Source organism: Calypte anna, chromosome 3 (genome assembly GCF_003957555.1).
Source record: "Calypte anna isolate BGI_N300 chromosome 3, bCalAnn1_v1.p, whole genome shotgun sequence".
Classification (NCBI taxonomy): Eukaryota; Metazoa; Chordata; class Aves; order Apodiformes; family Trochilidae; genus Calypte; species Calypte anna.
In genome coordinates this window covers 31,570-43,625 of record NC_044246.1, presented here as the reverse complement: position 1 = coordinate 43,625, position 12,056 = coordinate 31,570, and the positions used below count along the sequence as shown (strand labels likewise).

The window sequence follows — 12,056 nt, the reverse complement described above, 5'->3', positions numbered from 1 at the left end:
CCCCAGTGGCATGCAAGGCTCAGTGTGGCAACCTGTAAACAGCAGAGGCCAGACGGGCAAAGGTGAGAGCAGCAGATGGGAGATGCTCTGGGAAAGCTCCTGCTTTGGGCAGTATCTTAACATGGGTTATTTGCTCTAATTTTTGCAGTTGAGGCAACAGCCTTGGAGTGGTGAAGCAGGATGCCAACAAGCAGCCCAAGAAGGTGAGACACTCTTAAGGCACTGACCTGGTTGACAACCAAAGTCACCTGTGGCAACTCCCTGAAGTGTTTCTGTTTCGTTTTGCAGATGTTGTGTGGGCTTTTGTTAGAATGAGCATCTGAGGTGAGCTGGGGTGATAATGAGGAGGGTCACAGGGCAGGGGACTTCTCAGAAGCCCAGCAGTAAGTTTCTGTCTTTTAGTATTCCAAGCAATGAGGGCTGCAGCATCCAATTCTGGACTGAGGAGGGGAGCAGAACATCACAGTTCTTTTGGGGAGCAGGAGAGCAATGTTAAAGAGGTTGGTACTGCCTGGTGGGATGCTCATTGCCAGCACTGATTGTGGGTTGATTGGTTTGGTTTTTTGTTTGTTTTTTCCAGATGATTGAGAAGCCTGGCAACTGTAGGAACATCCCAGTTAGACCAAGTGATGGTTTGTACAAGAATGGCTGCAGACCCCTGGCCGTTTGAAAGCTAAGTTGAGGGGCTGGGAGGGGATGAGGTTGCAAATTGGGAGGGGCTTGAATGTTAGTGTAGGGGCAAGGGCTGTCAGGGTGCAGTCCCCTTTGGGTGGGTAAGTGAGTGAGAGTGGGTGAGTCTTCAGCACAATGCCAGTATGTACAGGGCAGGGCAGCTCCAGCCTGTGTCTGTGCTGTTGGTGTTGTCTGTTACCTCTGTCTTAGAATGTTCCTTCCTCAGGTCTTGATGTCTCCATAGCTCTTTGATCTGCAGGCACCTCAGTAGCCCTCCTGAGAGTCCAGAAGACATCTCCTTATCTCCATGGCTCCTGTTGAGCCCTTCTTGTGCTATTACAGCTTAAAGTGTGGATCTGTCTGGCACACATCGTGCTGTACGTGTTTCTGAGCAGTCATCTCTTGCAGCACTGAGCCAGGTGCTGCCCACAGCTTCACTCTTGAGACTTCTGTTTTTACAGAGTCATCTTCTGGGGTTTCATACCCACGTCCTTACTGGCCTTAGGTCTTAAAGCTCAGCTTCTTGTGCATCCCTCGCTCTGGTTTGTTCAGTTTTCTCTTGCAGGCGGCGGCAGTCACCTGTCTTGGGGCCAGTGTAGAGCATCCATGCCATCCTGGCACTGTCAGGCTTCTCTGCCAGCATCATCTTCCCCATGGGAACTGTTGTTTTGGGCCATTCTCTTCTTGTGTATCACAGTCATGTCGCTGTACTTTAGAAAGTGGAATCTTTAATGGAGCAAGGACAAGATGGTCATGAAAAGATGTAAAGGTTTTGTGAAACCAAGATCCTGTTGTTAAAAGAATAAACAAGAAGATAAGGAAGTACATGCTTTGCTTAAAATGTAACAAGTGATCAGTTGAATGGAATCATTCGTTGGAGTAAACAAAACAAATGTATATAAATGTGTAGAACTTTGTGATTTCAGGGGGCTGACTGTGTGGATTGCCACCTAGCAGCCCCTTTTTGCACAAATGTGCAATCAGTGAAAACATCTCTGCTCCATGTGCACCCATCAGAATCTCACATCCTGGGTAAGTGACCCCACATTTGAGATGATCACACTGCGCACTATGTCTGTTTGCAATCCTGGTCTGTGTGTGAGGGTTGGAGCTGCTCTGGCCAGGGGTGCAGAGACACTACAGACAACAGGCATGGTGACATGCTGGTCTGTGGCAGTTCTATTGGCAAAAACCATACTGTCCATCTGGACAAGCAGCTGTAGGCAGCTGCCACAGTTATTTTAATTGGATTTTCTGGGTGCCACAGGTGGGACCTTGGCAGCAGTTTGTGTGGCAGTCGAACAGGCTGGCTCTAGAGTGCCTTAGCTTGTACAGCTGGGGCTCGATTGCTGGGATTTGTAATTTGTAGCTGTAGTTAGAGGCTATCCACAACAAGACCACCTCGGGTCTCATCAAACTACCTGGCAGCATCCAGGTGACTTGATTTACATGATTGGTTTGGTTTTTTTTTCATGTGCAGTGACAAGCTGGCACTGGGGAGGACCCCGGCAAGGTGAGGGGTGTCTGGAGTGCAGAAGCAGCCGTTTTGGGTTGTTGCACCTTGTGGAGGGGCGAGACGTGCAATGCAAAACTGGTGCAAACACCAGTTACCTGGTGTGGCTTCTGTGGGGCCCTGGCTCACAGGGTCGAACCTCCTGCCCCAGCTCCGTGTCCGAGTCCGCGCCTCTCCTTCCCTACCCGCCCCGGTGCTTCCCGTGCTGCGGATGAGCGTGGGTCTGCGGGACGGGGCGGTCGGTGACACCGCGAAGGTGAGCGGGGCTGGGGACCGCACCCGTCCCTGTTCTGTGTGTGCATTCACACCCCCATGGGAGCCGAGCTCTTTTTTTAATCGCGGCTGTTCCCGGGTGCAGAGCGCGGGGCTGCGGCTGCGGGCACAGCGCGGGCATTGGGGCTCCGCGCGGCTGCGGTGGCGCTTTGGGCGCTGGGCAATCGTCACTGCCGGGGCGTGATGCCGCGCCGCTTACGGGGTGATGGCGGTGCTGCTGCCGCGCGGTTGCCTGTCGCCGGGTCCGGAGCCGCCGCCTCCGCTCCTGCCGCCTCTGTCGCCGCTGTTGGTGGAGCCTGCGGGCAGGACACGGAACTGCAGCCCGGCGGGGGGCCGCCGGCTGCGGTCGCTCCGCCGTGCCGCCCGCCTCCGGGGCGAGAAGGGCGGAAGCAGCGGGGAGTGGGGGGTGAATAAGGGCTGTGCGGTGCCTTTCTGCACCGGTCCCGAGCGCTGCCCCGGGGCCGGCGGGGAGTTCCGAGGCTGGGATGTTGTGGTGTGGGAGCGAGGTGGGGTGGTGAGGGGGGGGGGCGGCGGGCGGGTGGGCTAGTAGCCCCGTCCTGGGTCCGGCTCCTGCTCGCCGGTCCCACCGGGGCGAGGAACTTGCCGTGCAGGGCTTTGGGGAGGGGTAAGTAGCCGGCGGCAGGGGCACTGAGGTGGGAGGGGGAGGGAAATGGGGTGACAGAGGCGAGAGGTGGGGGTGGTGGTGGAGGAGGAGGAGGCAGCTGTGTAATTCTGTACCTCCAAGAACTGCAGGTAGATGGGTGTCTGATGCTGGGGGTTGAAGTGCTAGAGAGACACCTTAATCAATATCATGGTGTTCAAAGAGGGCGAGTACCGAGAAGCACCTTGTGAGTTATTTACCTTTGTTCCTCAGCCTTGCTAACCTCCTCATGCTCTCAGCGGCAGGTTTGCCAGGTTCACCCATGCTAGTCTAGAGGCCAAGTTCCCAGGGGCTTTTACAAAGAGTGGAAACGCTGGAACCCGGGTATCTCAGGCCCGCTACCTGTTTGCAAAACCCAGCACCTCTGCTGCCTTCTCTGCGCAAAGACCCCCACTTCTTTGGAAAACTGCGGCTCCAGGCACGCAGGGGGAGTACTTAAAAATGAAGCTTTGGGTTCTTTTTGGCGAAAGAGGAGGCCTGCAGCTCCGAAGGGTCAAATGAAGGTAAGCGCTTCATCTCTTAGGAGCCTGCCAGCTCGGTGCAGTTACATGGGGGGAAAAACCTCTAGCTGTAACTAAACATCGAGTGTTGCCAATCCTAGAAGCAGACACTGCCGGAGAAACTTGCTGTTAATCTCAGCAAGTCCAGCTACTTACAAGAGACTTAGCTGAAAGCAGATGCAAAAGACAGAAAATTACCTTTTCTCCTGGCTGAAACCAGGACACTGTTTAAAAAACAGAATTTCTGCTGAAGGAGGTTTGCTCGAGACTGTAAAGAAGAATCCAGCTGTATTGCACAGGCACAGGGAAGAAACTGTAGCATCTTTTCCCCCAAAACCCTCAGCCACAGCCTCTGCTCTGGCTGCAGCTGATCTGTGCTGCAACACGTGCTGCCTTATAAAAGCTTTATTTTGTCATCTGTGTCAGTGATGCCAATTGATGTACGTCTCTGTCTCTCTCTCTCTCTCCTCTTCTTTCCCAATTGCCTGATTCTGGTACCTTGGTGAAAAGGTATGAGCCAAACAGGTAAAGAAATCTGAGAATGGGAGAAGAAACTGGGGAGGCTAGATTTGGGGGGCGGGCGGGTGGCTGTGTGTTGGCTATTGAGGGGACTAACTTTTAGGACTGTATTTGAGTCTTCACGTAGTGATGCTGGGGTATTTAGCCTGAGGGCTTTTTTTTTTTGGGGGGGGGGGGAGTTGAGGTGGGTGGTATTGGAGACGGGGCAAGATCCTGCCACTGAGGAGAGGGGAGAGAAACGTGAAGGTCATCTGTGTAATACGGTTGGTACCTGTCAGCTGATGGCCTCCAATTAAAAAGAGCCGAGAAGCCGCTTAAGGAGGTGCTGTATTTTTTTGCAGACGTTCAGTTTTAAGGGGAGACGCCTGACACGGGCAGCGACTGGAAGAGGGGCGTGGGGGGGCTGGAGCTGCACTTGGGTGGCGCCGGTGGCTGCTGGGGGCGCTGGGGGGGGAGTTAAATGGGTCCTGCGGGGGCCAGGGGGTGACGGGGACGCTGCGGGGCGCTTTTATTTTGGAATTATTCTTGTTTTTCCCTTCCATTTTTGGTTTTTTTCCTTTTTTTCGGCGCTCGTGGCGCCCCCCGGTGGCGAGAAGCCGGCACTGCAGCGGCAAGGCGCCGGCGTCTCTGCGCATGCGCGGCGGTGGCGGCTGAAGCCGGGCACCCGCCCTTGTTACGGAATCATGGCGGCGCCCTCTCGCTCTGTACGGAATGGCCGCGTCTGTCTCTTCCCGGCCCCGCCGCTGTTGGTGGGGCGGGCGGGCAGAGCGCGGAACGCCAGATCGGCGGGCGCTCCGTCGCGCCGCGTCACCTTTGGGGTGAGGAAAAGGCGCGGGAGGGCTGGGGACGGCCGAAGCGGGCACAGAGCGGGTACGGTCTCTATGGAGAAATGGAGGCGGTTAAGCCCGCGAGGAGCCCGTCCATCCTCCAGGGCTCGCCTCGTTGGTGGCTGTCCTCCCGCGCATGTGCAGAAGCAAGTACTGGCAAGCGGGAGGCGCATGCGCAGATTGGCGGGCATCCGGGCACCTGTCGGCTTCTCTGGGCGCTTCTGCGCCTGTGCGTTAGCCGGACTTGCCAGTACTTTCCCGGTGCGCATGCGCCGACTCAGCGCTGCAGTGCGAGCTGCAGTACCGCTTTTCAGCCACAGGGTGGCAGCACTCACCGAGAACTAAAAGGCGGGAACGGCGCCATTGCGGAAGCCATGTCAGTGCCCGACGCAGAGCCGCCGCGTTCCCACTCCAGGCGCCTCTGCTGCCGTTACCGGACCCGGTGGGCAGAACGCGGAACGCCAGACAGGCAGGGGGGCACTGGCTGCCGTCGCTCCGCCGCGCCGCCCGCTGCCAGGGCGAGGAGAGGGGCGGAAGCGGCGCGGAGAGGGGAGTGAGTAAGGGCGGGGCGGCGCGGTGCTTTTCCACGCTGCTCCCGAGCGCTGTTCCACGGTGCGGCGGGGAATTCCGAGGCTGTTTGGGGATGGGGGGGGGCTGGGAGGGGGGAGAGCTGGGGCCGGGGCAGAGCCAGGGGGTGGAGGGGGACCTGGGGTGGGGTGGGGGGGCGACTGCCGGACGGGCTAGCAACCCCGTCCTGTCTCCGGCTCCTGCTCTCCGGTCCCATTGGGGTGAGGAACTTGCCGCGCGGGGCTTTGGGGAGGGGGAAGGGGTGGAAGGGGGGCGGCAGCGGCACCGGGCTGGGGAAGGGGAGCGGAGGGGCAGGGAGGAGACGGCAGGGGGGTGACAGAGGCGAGACGGGGGGGGGGGTCTGTTTTTGGTGGAGCAGGAGAGGCTGTTTAATTCTGTACCTCCAAGAACTGTAGGTCGATGGGTGTCTGATGCTGGGGGTTGAAGTGCTACAGAGACACCTTAATAAATATCACGGTGTTCAAAGAGGGCGAGTACCGAGTAGAAGCACCTTGTGAGTTATTTACCTTTGTTCCTCAGCCTTGCTAACCTTCCCATGCTTTCAGCGGCAGGTTTGCCAGGCTCACCCATGCTGGTCTAGAGGCCAAGTTCCCAGGGGCTTTTACAAAGAGTGGAAACGCTGGAACCCTGAGTATCTCAGCCCCGCTACCTGTTTGCAAAGCCCAGCACCTCTGCTGCCTTCTCTGCGCAAAGGCCCCCACTTCTTTGGAAAACTGCGGCTCCAGGCACGCAGGGGGAGTACTTAAAAATGAAGCTTTGGGTTCTTTTTGGCGAAAGAGGAGGCCTGCAGCTCCGAAGGGTCAAATGAAGGTAAGCGCTTCATCTCTTAGGAGCCTGCCAGCTCGGTGCAGTTAGATGGGAGGAAAAACCTCTAGCTGTAACTCTAGCCAGTCCTAGAAGCAGACACTGCCTGAGAAACTTGCTGTTAATTTCAGCAAGTCCAGCTACTTACAAGAGACTTAGCTGAAAGCAGCAGTACCAGACAGAAACTTACCTTTTCTCCTGGCCCAAACCAGGATGCTATTTCAAAACCAGAGATCTTCTGCTGAATGAGGCTTGCTCGAGACTGTAAAAAAGAATCGAGCCGTATGGCACAGGCACAGGAAAGAAGCTGTAGTATCTTTTCCCCCAGAGCCCTCAGCCACAGCCTCTGCTCTGGCTGCGGCTGATTTGTGCTGCATCACGTGCTGCCTTATAAAAGCTTTATTTTGTCATCTGTGTCAGTGATGCCAATTGATGTACGTCTCTCTTTCTCTCTCTCTCTCTTTCTCCTCTGCTTTCCCAAATGCCCGGTTCTGGTACCTTGGTGAAAAAAGGTATGAGCCAAACAGGTAAAGAAATCTGAGAATGGGAGAAGAAACTGGGGAGGCTAGATTTGGGGGGCGGGCGGGCAGGCGGGAGACTGTGTGTTGGCTATTGAGGGGACTAACTTTTAGGACTGTATCTGAGTCTTCTCGCAGTAATGCTGGGGTATTTAGCCTGAGGGGTGGTTTTTTTCTATGGGGGGGTGTGGGGGGGTGTTGAGGTGGGTGGTATTGGAGACGGGGCAAGATCCTGCCACTGAGGAGAGGGGAGAGAAACGTGAAGGTCATCTGTGTAATACGGTTGGTACCTGTCAGCTGATGGCCTCCAATAAAAATGAGTAGCGAACCTGCTTACAGAGGTGTTTGCTTTATTTTTTGCAGACGTTCAGTTTTAAGGGGAGATGCCTGACACGGGCAGCGACTGGAAGAGGGGCATGGGGGGGCTGGAGCTGCACTTGGGTGGCACCGGTGACTGCTGGGGGCGCTGGGGGGGGAGTTAAATGGGTCCTGCGGAGGCCAGGGGGTGACGGGGACGCTGCGGGGCGCTTTTATTTTGGAATTATTCTTGTTTTTCCCTTCCATTTTTGGTTTTTTTCCTTTTTTTCGGCGCTCGTGGCGCCCCCCGGTGGCGAGAAGCCGACACTGCAGCGGCAAGGCGCCGGCGTCTCTGCGCATGCGCGGCGGTGGCGGCTGAAGCCGGGCACCCGCCCTTGTTACGGAATCATGGCGGCGCCCTCTCGCTCTGTACGGAATGGCCGCGTCTGTCTCTTCCCGGCCCCGCCGCTGTTGGTGGGGCGGGCGGGCAGAGCGCGGAACGCCAGATCGGCGGGCGCTCCGTCGCGCCGCGTCGCCTTTGGGGTGAGGAAAAGGCGCGGGAGGGCTGGCGACGGCGGCAGGGCTGGGGACGGCCGAAGCGGGCACAGAGCGGGTACGTCTCTATGGAGAAATGGAGGCGGTTAAGCCCGCGAGGAGCCCGTCCATCCTCCAGGGCTCGCCTCGTTGGTGGCTGTCCTCCAGCTCATGCACAGAAGCAAGTACTGGCAAGCGGGAGGCGCGCATTTAGATACAGAGGGTGTGCTGTCGAGAGGTGGAATGTTTGAGGTTTCCTGTACTGCAAAGTTGCAGCCGGATTGGTGGTGGTGGTGCTGTGGGTAGGGTTCCATGCGAGTGTTAGGGCCAGCACAAGTATTCAGTTGTCATTGTTTCATGTTTTTACCTAGGCCCATTTATATGGAATTTGGGAGCCATACTGTGAAATGTCAGGGGAGCGGCCAAGGGGTCAAATATTGGAGGTATGTGGTACAAAAACAAAATTTGTAGCCAGACTGTTGGTGGTGCAGTGGGTAGGTTTCCACGTGAGGGTTAGGGCCAGCCAAAGTTTCCAGTGGTCACACTATGGATTTTTTTTTTTCCTAAGCCCATTTATCTGGAATTTTGGAGTCATATTTAGGTAGTGGGTGTGCCCTCGAGGGGTCAAATATCAGAGCTTTTTGTTACTGAACCAAAGTTGTAGCCAGACTGTTGGTGGTGTGGTGGGTAGGGTATTGGATCCAGGTCCGAATATTTACAATTTTTGAGCTGAAAATAGCTAGGAGAGTGGTATTACTAGGGTTTTATGTGTATGTATTTTTCAGTTTGTCCTGGTTTGGGCCAGGATAAAGGTGATTTTCTGTTTTGTACTTTTGCTTTTAGCTAAGTCTATTGTAAGTAGTTGCACTTGCTGAAATTAACAGCAAGTTTCTCAGTCAGTGTCTGCTTCTAGGACTGATAACACTCGATGTTTATAGTTACTGCTTGAGACTGGTGTGCAGAGCCAAGGCCACTGCTCAGCTCTGAGGAAAACTTTTACCCTCCAGAAGGAAGAAAGAGGTCCCACCTGCAGCCCTCCTTTGGGGAGGAACGGACAAGAGAGATGCCAGAATTGACCAAACAGAGTGTTCCATCCCATACACGTCGTACTTGGTATAAATTTGAGGCATTACGAGGGCCAAGCCATGATTTCCTGCTTCCATCTGCCTGCCCTTCCTGCCTTTCCTGCTTCCCTTCCTTCACCCAGCATCCTGGAAGGATTCCGTCTGTTCCTCTGCCTGTGCTCCTGATCCATCCCAGCCCATATCTGTGTGTTCCTGCCTCCAGTTCCCAACTGCTCCTGACTCCTGAATTCCAGCCTGGACTTTCCCAGGGCTGCCCTGCAGCCTCGCTGGTGATGTGAGAGTTATTGGGGGAAAAGGGGGGAGGAACGTGGTTTCCATTTTCCTGTATATTTGTATATATTTAGTAATTTTTTCCTATTTATCATTACTGTTTCATTAAAGTTGTGTAGTTTGGTTTCCAACCCATAAGTCTCTCTCCCTTATTCTCTCTCCTTTCTTTATCAAGGAGGAGAGAGAGATTCATAGAGAATTGCCGGGCCAGTGTTAAACCAGGACACAGTTCTAGGGACTATTTTCATTTTTAAGTCTCTCCAAGCTGTATGTGACTGTACATGAGATTTGCAACTGTCTCATTTTGGCCTCCCATGGATATAAGTAGATACTCGTCAGTCTATACTATTATGTACAACTGGGTTTAGAGCTTGGAAATTTATAAATCCTTTCCCGGTGCCCATGCCCGTTTTCCCGAGCCTCCTAGCTGATATTTAAAAGTGTTTTTTGGTTTTTTTTTTGAAGGCTGTCTTTGCGCTCTTTGGTACTGCTGGGGTTGCTTGGAAGAGAAATAAACGGATACTCCTGGGGTGCAGGGGGTGACGGGGACGCTGCGGGCGCTTTTATTTTGGAATTATTCTTGTTTTCCCCCTTCCTTTTTTTCTCTTTTCCCTTAATTTGGCGCTCATGGCACCCCCCGGTGGCGAGAAGCCCACACTGCAGCAACGAGGCGCCAGTGTCTCTGCGTGTGCGCAGCAGCGGTGGCTGAAGCCGGGCACCCGCCCTTGTTACGGAATCATGGCGGCGCCCTATCGCTCTGTACAGAATGGCTGCGTCCGTCTCTTCCCGGCCCCGGCGCTGTTGGCGGAGCAGGCGGGCAGAGCGTGAAATGCCAGATCGGCGGCCACTCCCTCACGCTGTGTCGCCTCCGTGGCGAGGAAAAGGCGCGGGAGGGCCGGGGACGGCGGGGGGGGGCCGAAGCGGTATTTACAGAAAAGGAGTGGTGTGCATGAGGCCTGTAGCCAGGGGACATGTCACACACGGCCTGAGAGGGGATGGGGCCTTTACACCTGCGCATATGTGGTAGGAGCAGGGGATGATGTTCTCTGAAGGGCTCCAGCTGGGACTGGGGTAGTCCAGGTGTGGCCAGTCAGGTTGATGAGGGGGCTTTCCCAAGGGACTGTGGGAAGGGCAGTGGGGCGGGGCCCAGGGTATATAAGCCTCCACCTCTACTCTTGGTCTCAGTCTGTTCAGGGGCTGTGTTGTGCTCGGAGCTCTGCTGGGTGCGAGGAGCAGGGGTGGGTGCTTCTGGCTGGTCCAGTGGTTTTTTGCTTTGTCTTGGTATTTTTTTTTGGTTCCCCAAGAGGTAACATCTGTAGTGTTCAACTCTGGAATGGGAAGGTAACTGGAACACCCAGGGGCTCTTTGGAGGAGTTCAGCGTTTTGTAAGAGGTCAGTGTTTACTGATGTGGGACTTGCTGGTGCTACTGTTGGTTGGAATTTTTTTATGGCACCTGGTGAAGAGGAACCCTGTGGCTACAGGAACATCCCAGCCCTATGATGTGGCTTGCCTTGTTGACCATGGCTTCAGGTGCCCATCCCTCTGAAAAAAAAGTGGAACCATGTGTGGGGAAGGGATGGGCAGGGAGGGGGAAAGTTGAGAATGGCAGGGAGGGCTTTTGAAGATAGTGTAGGGGAGAGAGCTGTCCAGGAACAGCCCCCTTTGGTCAGGTGAAGGGACCGGGTTAGATTCCAACACAATGCAAATGTGGGCAGGGCAGCTCCAGCCTTTGTGTGTGGTGGTGTGTAGTTTCTGATGTCTGACTTTGTTGTCTCAGAGCTTTCTACGGCCTTGATGTCCTCGTTGTGCTCACAGAGCAAGTCTTGTAACTTGGGCACCGTCCCTAGCTAGGGTCTGAAACGCCTTATCAACGCATTCAGTGATGCTTTGTCTTGCATAACAAATTCTCAACATGGAACAGTCTTGTGTATTGTAGCTTTCTCAAAGGTTGTCTTCCTAACTGTATCAACATCTCTAACTGGGATTTTCTTAAACTGGGACTGGTTCCCTTTATCCTTAGGTATTGAATCCAGGCTTCTCATTTACCTGTCATCAAAGCTTAGAAAGTAGCTTCTTTTAAAAGGCGATGTCCTTCGACACTCTTGGTGCCACAATGGAGCCTCCATGCATCACTGTTGCATCCCTGCATGTCTTCCAGCCCAGCTGTCTTGGATCCTGGAATCATTCATCTTCCTGTGAGTTTCCTCTGGAGGTTGAGTCTTGTGGTTTGTAGTGTTGTGTATTGGGTTGGCCTCAGCATTGAGAGTTTGGTTTGGAGCTGCCCTGCCCACATTGCAGGGTCGAGGGCCATTGGAAGAGTCTTAGTGGAATTGTCCATGTGTTCAGCAGCATTGCAGAGAGCAAAGGTTGGTGGGCTGCAGGAGAAATTATTTCTCAGGTGTTGAATTGCTGTGGGAAGGCATTGGCACCTCCTGTTTTTTGTGTTTTCCGGGAGCACTCCAAACCTCATCTTTGCACGAGGCTGGCAGGCAGATGGGCAAGGGGCCAAGGTAAAGGAGCAAGTGGGAGGTGGACATCACAGTGGGCTGCCTGTTGTTTGAGGCAGTATCTCGGCATGTGCTTTTCCTTTGACTTTTGCAGGTGCCACACAAAACCATGTGTTGAGGAGCAGTCGGAAAAGGTGAGATGGCTGCTGGCTGGCTCATCCAGAGATTTTACGTCAACTCGGTTAAATGTTTCCCTTTGTTTTTGCAGGCGCTGTGTGTGCCAGCTTTGGAGGGGGAAGAGCGTTGGAGGCGAGACGGGATGGTAACGAGGAGGCTCGTTCTCACAAGCAGAGCAGTAATTTTGTGTCTCCTGGTATTTCAGGTGCCAGAAGCGATGGTGGCCATAACATGTGGAAGGAGAAGGTGAGCAGGGCAAGTTGGGGGTTATGAGGAGCTTGTGGAAGCGGTTGGTATTTAGCTGACGTCCTATTTCTGGTGGCACTGCCGTTTGTTATTGCAGATGATGAGGAGGAAGTTTGTGGTTTTG

General features: G+C 54.6%; 1 long non-coding RNA gene across 1 annotated transcript; it reads left to right on the top strand.

The window, feature by feature from the left end:
- On the top strand, nt 1–494 carry LOC115598118. Its single transcript, XR_003987396.1, has 4 exons — nt 1–62; nt 149–203; nt 289–324; nt 403–494. It is a non-coding gene; the product is annotated as an uncharacterized LOC115598118 (long non-coding RNA).
- The last annotated feature ends 11,562 nt before the right edge of the window (nt 495–12,056 follow it).